The sequence below is a fragment of the Struthio camelus genome, chromosome 1, assembly GCF_040807025.1.
Source record: "Struthio camelus isolate bStrCam1 chromosome 1, bStrCam1.hap1, whole genome shotgun sequence".
Lineage (NCBI taxonomy): Eukaryota > Metazoa > Chordata > Aves > Struthioniformes > Struthionidae > Struthio > Struthio camelus.
In genome coordinates, this window is record NC_090942.1 from 157,584,810 (window position 1) to 157,597,243 (window position 12,434).

General features: G+C 40.3%; 1 long non-coding RNA gene across 2 annotated transcripts; it reads right to left on the reverse strand.

The window, feature by feature from the left end:
* Positions 1 to 213: 213 nt before the first annotated feature.
* LOC104138626 (uncharacterized) lies at positions 214 to 11,341 on the reverse strand. 2 transcript variants are annotated; one of them, XR_692960.2, is made up of 4 exons: positions 11,167 to 11,341; positions 7,807 to 7,995; positions 5,054 to 5,667; positions 214 to 3,249 (listed from the first exon to the last, which is right to left on the reverse strand). It is a non-coding gene; the product is annotated as an uncharacterized lncRNA (long non-coding RNA). The 2 variants fall into 2 exon arrangements; XR_692959.2 differs by having other exon boundaries at positions 214 to 5,667.
* Positions 11,342 to 12,434: the final 1,093 nt, after the last annotated feature.

Below are 12,434 nucleotides of genomic sequence, written 5' to 3' on the forward strand. Positions count from 1 at the left end.
TTACTATGATCTGCAGTACTGAAAGAAATGACTGTAACCAAAACAATCCTGAATGGATGAATAGATTTACAGGTTTTAAAGCTAGAGTGGTCTCCTTTAGTTTTACTGTATAGGAACAGTGAGCCTATAATTTTAATGATCACTTGGAAAATGAAGAGAGGATTGGAGCAAGAAATAAGTTCAGTTAAAGAAAATGCTGATGCCGATAATGGGGGGGGGGGTGTATTAAATGTAAATCTTTGTCCTGTATGAAAGTGACGGTTAATGGTATGAAAATCAGTGTTAGTCTCTCTTAAGGCATTTTTTTGGTTTGTGTGTAGTGCCAGAACTCAGGAATATGCCATGAAAGGATAGATTCATGTGCTTCAAGCAAGTTTGCTGAGGAAAGAAATATCTCCTATAGCAATCAGAAAAATTACTGCACATGAGGAAAATATTAATTCAGTGACTGCGTCGTGGATATGCTTGCTATGAACTGACGTGACTTTAAAAACTTAAGACTTTAAAACTGCAGTCATTTCTGCCTGTACTTAAATAAGAACTTTGTTCTATTGCTAAAGACTCTGACAGGGCAAAATCAAAGAATCTGCTAAAAAACTTGGATTCTTTTTCCTTTCTGCCGTCAGATAAAAGGACAAACATCTTTTATTTACAGAATAGTCTTAATTTTTTAGGTTTGCTTTTTATTCAAAACCACTGAGCAACAAAAACTAAACTTCCTGCTAGACAGTGTAACACTCCTTTCTGTACTGTTTGTATTGACATGAGTTATAATTCAAGAGGAGTGTGTGTGTGGGTACAACATATATTCTACTTACAGAATACAATATTAGCTATTAATTAATTGAGGGGCTTAGATATTTCTTAGGAGTATCTGAAACAAACATAAAACCTAATAAAGCAAATAATTTGTGGGCAACATTTCTGAAAGGGGTAGAAGGACTTTTCAAGATTTTTTGTAGTGGAAGTGTTGTGATGCTTCAGAAATATATATAATTATCTATCTATAAATATAACTAGTCAGTAAGAGAAGAGAAATAATAGCCACAAGTATTTGGAAAACTTATCTTTTTGTTTTAAAGACTATTTCTTAATCAGTGGCTGGAAAGAAATTTCTTTGTTAATCTTTGCCTATATTCAAAAGGGCTATAAGGCTAAGTGGATGCACTTTGCATTGCGTCTGCTGACTTCCTATTCAGAGCATCTCTGACAAGCGGGGGGTGGAGTGGTGCTGTGCTGTGGTTTGTGGGAATAGGTTCTTTCAGTTCTGGTTTATTACATGGCTAATTAACCAAGGTCAGCGAGCTCTTTTATAAGTCTGCCAATAGAGACATCATTGGTGCTTTAACAGATCTGTTTATTATATTGCATGCCCTGATAATATGACAGTGATAAAAATGTGTATAGGAAGAACATTTACCTAGAGACGTGTATAAACAGGCACGTGCAGGAAAAACAAACAAAACTTTAAAAGTAGGCACACCAATATTCTGGATTTTGCAAAGTTCAGTCTTAACGAGACCAGAGTTGTGCTCTTGCCCAAGAGTTCAATTGTCAGATGCTTTCTCAGGCCATCCTTGACATGCACAGCTTCCTCACTCCCCCTTTAGTATGAAACTAGTATGAAACTAGGCATACGTGACAATATCTCCATATGAATGAAAGGTAGAGTAGTTCTAGGAAAACTTTGGCAGTAGTTCCTCAACCCTATACTACCCACCTTGTACCTGCCTGTGAGAAATCCAGCAGCAAATATGCATTGCTTCTTTCTCATCTGCTAAAATCATCTTGCGGAAGTACTGGTACTGTACGGCATTATAACTAATAATATGGCTTGGAACACATTGTGAAGGCTGTAAAGCTAAATCCCCCAAAGTTGTTAAGATGGCCACATCATGTTATGTTGCTCCCTTGTTCATATGAGTAGTGGTATGTTCTACAATGATATGGGGGTACTACCTTTCCTGCAGGACACCTCCTTCGTTCAGAGTACAGGCTGGACAGTGCTCAGTCCATGAGCAGTTCTTTGTTCTCTTATCATTCACAGTGTGGCCCTGTCCACTATTTATTGCACAACCTTCACTCCAGGGCCTGATGACAGTTATTAATTTCCTCGTGGGCTCACTTCTGGATTTGTTCACTGCAGAACCCACCTGCCCTGCAAACACCCACAAGACTATTTCCACAACACTTCCGTGAGGTGAAGAGCTGAAGGGATGTTACTACTTTCATCTTACAGATAGGAAACAGGTGCAGAGAGTTTTGTTCTCAAGGACCCACCAGTTTTGGGTGTCCACGCATAGGCCAGGCTTTTCAGAGCACTTACCACTCTGCAACATTGCTCAGGCACAAAGCACAGGTCCCATTGGATTTTACAGAGCTGTGAGAGCTCAGCACTTGGGCAAGTCAGACCTCCGAGCACCAAGTAAGGAGTACAGAGAAGGAAGGACCCAGAAAACATGCCCTTGGAAGTGCACTGTTTGGTAGGAGCAGAGCTGAGATCCACCTTTCCTGCTCTTCAAAGACTGGACGCTACATGGCATATCTGTAGAGGACTGCTAGGGCCCTGCACTGCAGCCTGGCTGAGTGTGGCAGTGCCATGGAGAGCTTGTCTTTGGTCACTCTTCTTCAAAGACTGCCTTTCATTTTCCTCTGTTCCTGCCTTCACTGGTTTGCCTGGGACAGGTGGGGCCCTGCCCTGCCTCTGTCGATCTGTCATGCCCTTCAGCCTCCCCATCCCTTAGGCTTGCTTATCTCCTTACCTCTTCCTCTTAGTATCCAGTCCTACTATTGACTAAAAGATCCCAAATCAATACTTCACCTACAGTCTTCTCTGTCTTCTGCAGTTTCTCTTCACAATTTACAGTCTATTCCAGCCTCTTTGGCCTTTCCAGGTTGCTAGTTTCCTCCCTGTCCAAATCTCTGTCCCCTTACCTACACTTCCCTTATCCTGCCTCACACAGCTGATGCCTCCCCAAATCTGTTTGCCTTATATCTAACCAGCCCACCCACTGATACATTCCTTGTCAGTCCCAGAGAAATTCTTCCCTTACTGTGTTGTGTTCCTCTCTCTGACTTTATGATTCTTTTCTTGCATTTGCTTCCTTCTCCTGCAAAAGTGAGGAGAAGTGTTCAAACTCATTTTCTCTCCCTGATTTTCTTCTCTGGTGACTCCTTCCTCCACCTGCCATCATTACCAAAGCCATCTGGTTAGCATCCACGCCAAGCTTCGCTCTGGCAGCTTTGCCCCTGCAATGTGGACAGGAGGACAGTGACTGCAGAGAACATGATCACAGCTGCTACCTTCCTTCAGCCTTTGCTGGAGCACCTGGCAGTGGGGACACTGCTGCCTCAGCACTGTCAGCAAGGCTGCCCTGGTAAGCTAAAGGGATAGGATAAGAAAAAAAGATGGAGTCCAGCATGTATTCCTGTTTGTAGTGGCAGCTGCTTCTGTTGCAACAAGATGAGCTGCAGCCCCTTTGTCTGAAAGTGCAAGGTCACTGGTGCTTACTGATTCTGCAATGGAGCTGATCTCTATGGAGTGTGTTCTTGGGTGGCTCCATAGATGTGTACACTTGCCTCCAGAGCCCTCTCTGGATGTCACTCTGTGTGATTGGGCCCCCAGATGGCCATAACAGAACTGGAATGGTTTCTGGATAATCTTCAGGAAGACGAAGGAGGTGCAATCTATTCCTGACTGATGGCGGAGGGAGCAGTCTAAGGAGTCTTATTTTGGGAGTGCTAAACAGCACTTGCTGTGGTGTTGGATCTCTGTAGGATCCTGCTTTTTCTAGGAGAGGGCTGCCAGGGCCTGATGCGCACCCTGAAGGCCTCTTAAAAACTTTTACAATGTTTACATCATGAACTGCGCTGATATATGGCTTCATCTACATTTCCAAGTGAATAAGAAACTCTGGTTTCTGTATGAAAGGGCTCAAAGCTGGTGATCTTCCTCAGGTCTTTCTTTGAAATTTAGTCTGACAGTGTCAGGTTCATACTTATTTTGGTAACAGAGGGATGGAGGCTGTAACTTCAGTGCCTGGCCTCAGATGCAATTTTCTGGGCTGTGGTCACAGAGGCTGGGTGCCTCTGTAGCTCTAGCTTCATGTATTGCATTTCAAGTTTGCTCCAGGGGGGGAAAGCAGCTTTGATTATTTACTAACTTTTGCTGCATTTCCTCCAGATGCCTGTGGTGCACATCTCTAGACTGACCTCTTCAGTATCTCTCTATGTGCCACTCCCACCCTCAGCCTAATTCCTTGACTTGTTACCTACTGGTGAGCTGTGGAAGGCAAGGATTCCAAAGGGTAGCATGTAGTCTACTGAAAAGGACTAGGGCATCCCTCCACTGTGTCCCACCTTCTTCTGTGGCTATTCCCCATCTTCTTTGGCATTGCCAGGAAAACTACCTCCATTACTCACTCACTCAACGTTCAGACAAGCATCTTCTTGCTCTCTCAATTTTAGAAGAAAACTGTTATGCCTTCTAAGATCCTGAAAATGGTAAGGCTACCGGTGTACAGAAAATACCATCTCTTAGACGGTGCAGAAACCACCACTCCCTCAGCTCTGGATTAAGGTACTTGCACTTAAATATATCCGGGTAGATGTCCACATATGGGCTAGGAGTCTAGGCCTTTGTTACGCTCAACCGTGTCTGGTTGATGCAGTCAGTGGAAATGGGAGAGCAATTCAACTTCCTCAGACGTAAACACCGAATGGCTTGACTCAGTAACTAGCATTCTTGGTACAGAGCTAGCACATGGGTAGGAAGCCTACAGCAATGCATATAAAAATTATTGTAGCCGTGAGGGGTTCTAAAAGCTCAACAAAAGACAAAAGAAAAAAAAGGAAGCAGAACAGGAGTTTCTCCTACAGCCACCCAGCCAGAAGCCTTTGCTTCTTAGCCATGCTGCCCAGAGGAACTAAAGAATGTTATCAGTGCCTTTAAAACTGAATAACACAGTGAAGCTAGTGCTGGAAATGATGGACTACATGTGCAATAGCCACAGCCAGGAAAAGTCATACAGCAGCCTCCCTTACCAGGACCTACCTGAGCACTAGGCAAGATGCAAAGAATGACTGGAGACTTTTCAGTGTCTTTTACAATCAGTCAGGTAAATCACATCATTGTAAATCACATCCATGTGACTTTATTTCTTCCACTTCCTGAGGCCATTTCTGGTCTTGACTCTCAGACATAGGTATGCTTTGTACAGCTGTGCTGTCAGAGTGAAAGGAGGAAAAAACCCAGAATCCCAAAACTCCAACTTACAATTGCTAAGCAGAATTATAGCCTTGTCAGAATGAAGTATCTTGTAGGAATCAGAGGTCTAACTCCACTACAGCTACGCAAGGAAAAACATTCTTCTTTTTTTCTGCCTCCTACAATTTACCATACAACTCAGACTATAACTTTAGAGGGTGAATCTCAAATTATGTTTTTTTCTTTACCTGTTTAATGTAAAATATATATACAGTCCCTGGAACATGGGTCAAAATACTGGTCTCTCCCTCTTAAGCTAGTGTCTTAGCCAGCAGGCTTCCTTTTCTTCAGTGACTTTGGTTATATTACAGAGAGACACTTTTCCAGTTTGCAGCTCTTATGACAAATAGAGGCTTGCTTCCTCTCGGGCCAAGAAAGATTCCAAGTGAGTAGTTCATGTCCTGGATGAGCAAAAAGATAGAACAATTACCTCTCACAATTTTAGAAAGGAAAAAGGTGACGTGTTCTCCATTTTTTATGAAGCAAAATGAGACGAAACTTGGCTGATCTGATTTTATTTTTCAAATGTAATGATATTGTTACTCACAGGGGCCTAAAGTATTGCCATATGTAGTGAGGGCAAACACATTGTTCTTTCTGGATAAGGACACTAACAGGGATACAGAGGAGTTTCCCGTGGACTTGTATTCTGTAGCAACCATGCAATCATACCAAAAGTTGAATCCTCTGATAATGCTTGTGGTAAAGGGAAATTTATGAATAGCTGAAATCTGTAGCAGCCGGCGATACTAGCTTGCTCATCACAAGTAGAAAACATATAAGCCTTATCAGGATAATTTTTTCTCTGTGCCGTATTTTTGATTTTGGAACCTTGGATATATGCTGAATCAGTAAGACTTTGTTCGTCCGGGGACTAAATGGTCAAATAGTAGCATGAAACATGTCCGCTTCTTATTCACCAGCAGAATTTGAAAGGGAATCTCTCTACTGCTGCTATTCCAATTACAATTGGGCAGTGTGTTTCTAAGCATTTAATAACCTGCATTGTAAAACCTGGATTAATGTTTTACAGGAAAAATCTAGCCTTAGTGTTTCTGGAGAGAAGGATGTAAAAACATTCATTGCTCTTATTTTCTTCCAGCAATGCCTAATATCTAAATGGCACAGATTTAAGTCACTTCCACACAGCTATTGAATTGAGTAGGCCATGCCAACAGTTTTACCAATAATTGTTTTTTCCTGCCTATTCCTTTCACATCTACAGTTTTTGCAGTCATGTAAAGTCTTCTGTGCTTGGTATTAACTTTTTGTAATTGTTTGGGTAAAAAGAGCAAGTCATCTTATCCTCATAATCTTTTATCCTGAACATGATTGTTTGTTAATAACTTCATGTAGTATGAACATGTAATCTGTAAATGTCTGTTCCCGATGTTTTCAAAAGCTCTTTTGTTTTTTGGACACCTACACATGGTCTCCTTTTGTAAAAAGGGGTGCTTTTCCTTTAAGCCTTCATAAAATACTTTCTAAATCCTAGTGAGTTGAGGGTTTTACATAAGCAGGATTGGTAAACATAATTCTCTAAAAGATGCCATTAGAGCACTTTATAAATGTGGGTAACAGTGTAGTAAAGATGTTGTGGGTTGTAAAATATCTGCACATCTTAGATTTTAAAGTTCTGTTAAAGCACTCTGTAACTGCAGTTTTGACTTCATTATCGGTAACAAAATGGTGAACATTATGTTACTTTAACAAACTGCTTAAAGGTCTGTTTGAAAAGTTCTTTAAGCCTCTCTGTCTGTAATTTCTGAGCTTTACTTCTTTCAGCAAAAAATGTTTTGAAAGGCCTCGGAGCCTTCATTGCCCATCTTATCTGCTGATCCTAAAGCCCAGGCGCATTTATACAGCATGTCTCTCATTGTTAAGACACACTTGAAACTGCAGTTGTGTTTGGAGAACTGCTGCATATCCACAAAATGGGCTTTCCTTTGTGCAGCTGCATATAATAATTTGTTTCTTTTAAAATGTATTTGAGCTGCCTCGTGTAAAGTGGAGAAGTCTAGCTCTGACAGTGATCCTTCTGTTTGTTGGCTGTTCAAGGCCTCACTATATTCTTTTGGCTTTTTCAAAAAACAGAGCTCACCCCTCCCAAATCCTCCTTCAGGTCAGTAAGAAATTTTCTTTAAAGGGAACATCTATGTAGCCCAGATTGAGCTTTATCATGCTTCTTGTCGCTCTTCGTACAGAAACGGTAGGCACACATAACACCGCACTCTCTAAGGCTTGATTCATTAACTAAGTGTTGAAACAGTCTTTCACAGAGTCCACAGGATTTTCTACTCAGGATACCACCTTTTGTTTAATCAAATGTAAACAAAACCAGGACTATAATGTCTTTAGAACCAGGGTGTACCAGTGTGTAGCTTTGGAAAGACATCTAAAAAGGCCTCATCCATCTGTGGGGAGCTTTCGAATAAAGAGTTACACTAAGTCACAGTTGTATGTGAGTCCTAGTTGGTTTCTAGTTCCATGACATCAGCCACAGCCCACTGAGACCCTTTAGCATGTCCCTGCTTACTTACCTCTGCCTCAGTGCCATATTTCAGACTGTTCAGTGAAGTCTCCTTACCCTCAAAGATGACTTTTCTTTTTGTCATTACTTCATTCATGAAACAGATCCATTCCCCTGTCTGAGAAACGGAGCATCAGGCATACCAGACTGGCTCCTGACGAGTTATTGACAGGAGACACAGCTCCAGGCAGACACAGCTCTGGAATATATAAAAGTAAGAGAAATTTGATTTGCGTCATCATCTGTCAGAAGTGGCTAAGAAAATTGCAACAGGCTAGCTATGTGGAGGGAGGCGGAAATATCTGCTGAGAGGAACTATCCCGAGACATCCATGAGTTTGTTTGAACCCTTAGAAAAGAGGTCTGGGGCTTCTCCTTTTGCGGCCAGAAGAAAAGGAGAGCAGGAGGTTTTTGTTTGTATAGAACTTGAGGAAAGGATATTTAGGAATTTGTTTGCTTTGACCCAGCAGGCAAAGGCCAGCGGGTTTGTGGTTTAACCCTGAGACAAGAGGATTTGTGACTTTTGTTTGTCTTGATCGGAAAAAAGAGGAATTTTACTACTACTTTATTTTTAACTCGGACTATCTGTGAAGAGGAAGGCAGTGGTTAGGAGAGGGAACTGGCTGAAGAAATGTTTCTTCACATAGAAAGCTTCTTGAGTAGATTCCATTTAATGAGGTAGAGATGTCTGTATCACCTATTATGACTGCCTAATCCTTCCCATTATATGCCATTGTTTTCTTCTGTTTATCATTCTGTCAAACTTCTGTGCTTTGAGAGGAAATTTTCTTTGCTTGTACTCTGTCTGTCACTGAATTTTCTAGGTGATTTATAAAGAGAGGCAAGACTTTTCTGTGAACAATCAGAAAAAGCTAGCCTGTTTTTGTAAACTCTTCCAGCTCTTCTGTGTAAATCTTCACCATGTGCATGTTTCTGAGTAGGTATTTGAAATTTTTCATGAGAGATGACCTGGGAATAAGGGAGGGATTTTTGCTGCCCCAAGAAAGTGATGCAGATTTGAACAAGATAGACAGAATTTGACTATTTTTTCTACCACAGTCCTAGTCTCTTAAAAGTGGTAATTGATCTTAGATACCTCAGATCTTCCTTCTCTGACTTGAGACATCTTAAGCAGTCTGGGAAACTGAAACTGGATTAACAGGACCACTTACCACTTTTAAAAATCTTTTTTAGTCTAAAGGAAAACTGTTCCAAAGTACTTTCCCATCCTCTTTTCTCCTACAAAATTCTTTATTTAATTTTAAATGTAGATAATAGCTTTTCCCTTTGGCCATTTTTGCTTTACTTTTATCCCTCCCCCTTTTTGCATACAGAAGTTTCTACTGTGAAACAAAAAAATCATTTTCACCTAAAACTATTCCGTCTTCCAATTACATATGAACATCTGTCTATGTGTATGTTTGCTTGTTCAGAAGTGAATTACCTCGAAGTACTTAACACGATCACTTTTCAAGTATCTGAAGCATGCACATTTTAATACATGAGGATAAGAAATTTTAACTCTTTTGTCCATGTTTTTGCCACGGAACCGCAACTTTTTAAAAACTGAGAGAAATATTTCTGGGTCCACAAGGGGAAGCAGCATTACAAATCCCAACTTGAACTACAGAGAAAGAAATAAACAAACTAATTCTTTACAACCTGGTCTGAATCAGCAGATACAATTAATATTAGTTCTAAAGGAGAAAACTTTAAAACTAACACTTAGTTAATGTATTTTACCATTGACTGCATCTTCTCCTTGTTCTTAAACACCTGTTCTATCAGCAAAACTAAGATCTATACTGGGATAAAAAGGGTTACAACTGTGTAAAACTTTCAATCTTATATAAACACTTTCTTTCTTTAGAGACTTGTTAAATCTTTCCTGATTGTAAAAGCAATGCTCATCAAGTCAGGAAATAACTATAACATTACGACCAAACTCAAACTGAAACCCATAGTTCAAACTCTGAATATTGAATATCAAGCATTTTAGTAAAGAACTCACAAACATTTTAGAGTAAACATAAACCATAATCTTCAATGGTTATTAGTTGAAATCATTTCACCAATAAACCTGAAAAAGTGCAAAAAGGAAAAAAAGAGATTTCGCTGTGTAAACCAATACCTGTGAATTATTTATCTCCAGGAGGTACTAAAAATATTTGAAACTTCTACTTTCATATTCCTTTGCTAATCTTGGGTAAAAGTCCCTTGCACGCTTTACAAAACTGCATAGCAAGTGGGCATTTTTCTAATTACTGAGAAAGCTTGTTTTGAGATGTTTTATTATTCTATCATGCTGAAAAGAATCTTCAAAAATGCCACATGGAATATTTAAATCATGTAGCCATTTTGAACACCATCTCCTTTCCCACTACTTCACAGGTGACATTGCTCTCTCTATGTCTTTTGGCCTGAAAGAAATGCTTATACTCTTGTTGTTTCACTGCTGCTGGTCTCCAGAATTGCCTGTAACTCTATCTGTTCAGCTCTGCATGCAAGGGGAGGATGGACTCTGCCATCCTCTGTGGATTTTCACCCTGTTGTGTGTACATTTGCTAGTTGTTTGTATTTGTTGTACTTCTGTTCTGGGCTTTCATCCAATACCTTTTATTAACATTTTTTTCTTGGCTGTCTTTCCCATTCCACGTTGCATTTTTTTATTTATTTTTATTTTTTACTTATTCTCCCATTTCTTTTTTCTTAGCCTTTTCTGCAGTCTTTTCTGCTGTTTGCTAGAGCTGTTTCCTTCATGATATCCCTCTGCGAACGTGGGGATCTCAACAACAATGTCCCATTTAAGCTCTCTAAAGAAAATTCCGCATCTCGTCATCCACTAACCTGGGATTTACCTTTGCTAATGCTTTGAAATGCAGTGTACCACAGTATTCCACTTAATGGTGATCTTGGGTCGCCACAGATTAAGTTTTCACTGTACACGGTGTACAATAGGAAAGTTTATAAAAGATACCAGACCATGTTTAGTGGAGGTCTTTTCCACCTTCTAATAGGGAACTGTAGAAACATTACAGTCAATACCGGGCACACTGATAATACATTTTTGCATTCGTACTGAAATATTTGTCTGAAAGATTTCATTTAGTTTCTCTTCCGATTTAGACAGCTGGAGAGAAAGATCAGTCCAATAATGAAGGGTGACTATCAACACCTCTACTTTCCCTGATTAGTCTCCATCCATTATCAGACCCTCTTTCTATTTCCTTGTAGGGTAGGAATTAAGTTACCAAAAAAATCCAGAGTCATCTTCAGTCCTGTAAACTAGATGACATTGGTGTTTATACCTGGAAAGACATGCAGCCTTTATATATTGGGGGTTGTGGCATCCTAATATCTGCCTAACTTACCCTTCTTCATATAGACAGGCTTCCTGAGAGGTCACAGCCATGGAGGTTGTTGTTTCCCACAGAAATAGAAGCAGCCTGGGTGTCTCAGCTGTGGGTTTCTGCTTTGGGACCCTTCCACGCGTGAGAAGACAGAGAGCTCACTGGCTCAGGTGCCAATTGCTCTCCCAAATCCCAGATCTTCAGCTGGCCTCAGGCTCTCTGACTCACATGACCTGCTGTCAGATACTTGGCTGAACCTAAGCCTGCTTGCCTGGGCCAACAGAATAACAATATCACAGAGACTTCTGTAGTCTATTCACTCTTACTGTGAGGTTAAGGTCCAATACTGCAAACCATCTGGGTGACCGATGCCTATCCCCAGCAATTGCAAGCCCCTATGAGTTCAGTCTAGAGGGAACCACTCAGTGCACACCTCAAATCACAAAACCACTTCTGAGCACTAGATAACACGAGGCCTTTAGACTTCAGGACTTTTTGTTCTCTCTCACAAAAGGTGCTCTTTCAGTATCTGAGTCAAACAGTAAATGTAAACAAAGGACGATGCAGTTTGCTGAATTATTCTTCTTGATTGAAATAGGTCTTGGGTGACATAGGGTACAGCAGAAATGAAAGCAGCTATACCATCAGCATCACCAGACCTATCAGCCTGGTTGATGTCATATGTTAGTGCCTGTGGAAGTATGTTAAGTAACTGGGTTTTTGATGAAGACCTCTCTACTTTCTTTTAAAAACAATTTACATTATATTTAACGTCATTTCCACAAGTTTGAGCAAAAAATGGTGGTCTGAGAACTGTTGAATCTTTTAGACTTACTGAGAAGTTGGAAAGCTTCTAAGGAGGACATATACACCTCAGCTGAGGTTAAATAACCTTTTTATATTTGCCTTCCATCTAGAAGATATTACAAAAATAGCTATGTTTTCAAATAATGAAGGTAAAATAAAACTCAAGAGGTGTCAAGAGAAGATTCTGGAACACCTTAAGTAGTAAGGGTTGCAGAGCATTTGTTCAGCAACCTTAAGCAACTAAAATAGGAGGTACATGAGCTGGTAAGCAAACTATGGTTCTCTGTCATTAAAATGTATCTGAGAATAGTAGAGGTACATATTAAGTAGGTGATGGGAATTATAAACCATTCTTTCTTCAATACCAAGTAATTTGACTGAGACAATGACTAAAGACAGGTTACAGTATTCCTAAGTTCTAATATCGGACAATTATAGGGGAACCTGGCATGGATTCCCTGAAACAAATACTGTGCTATTCA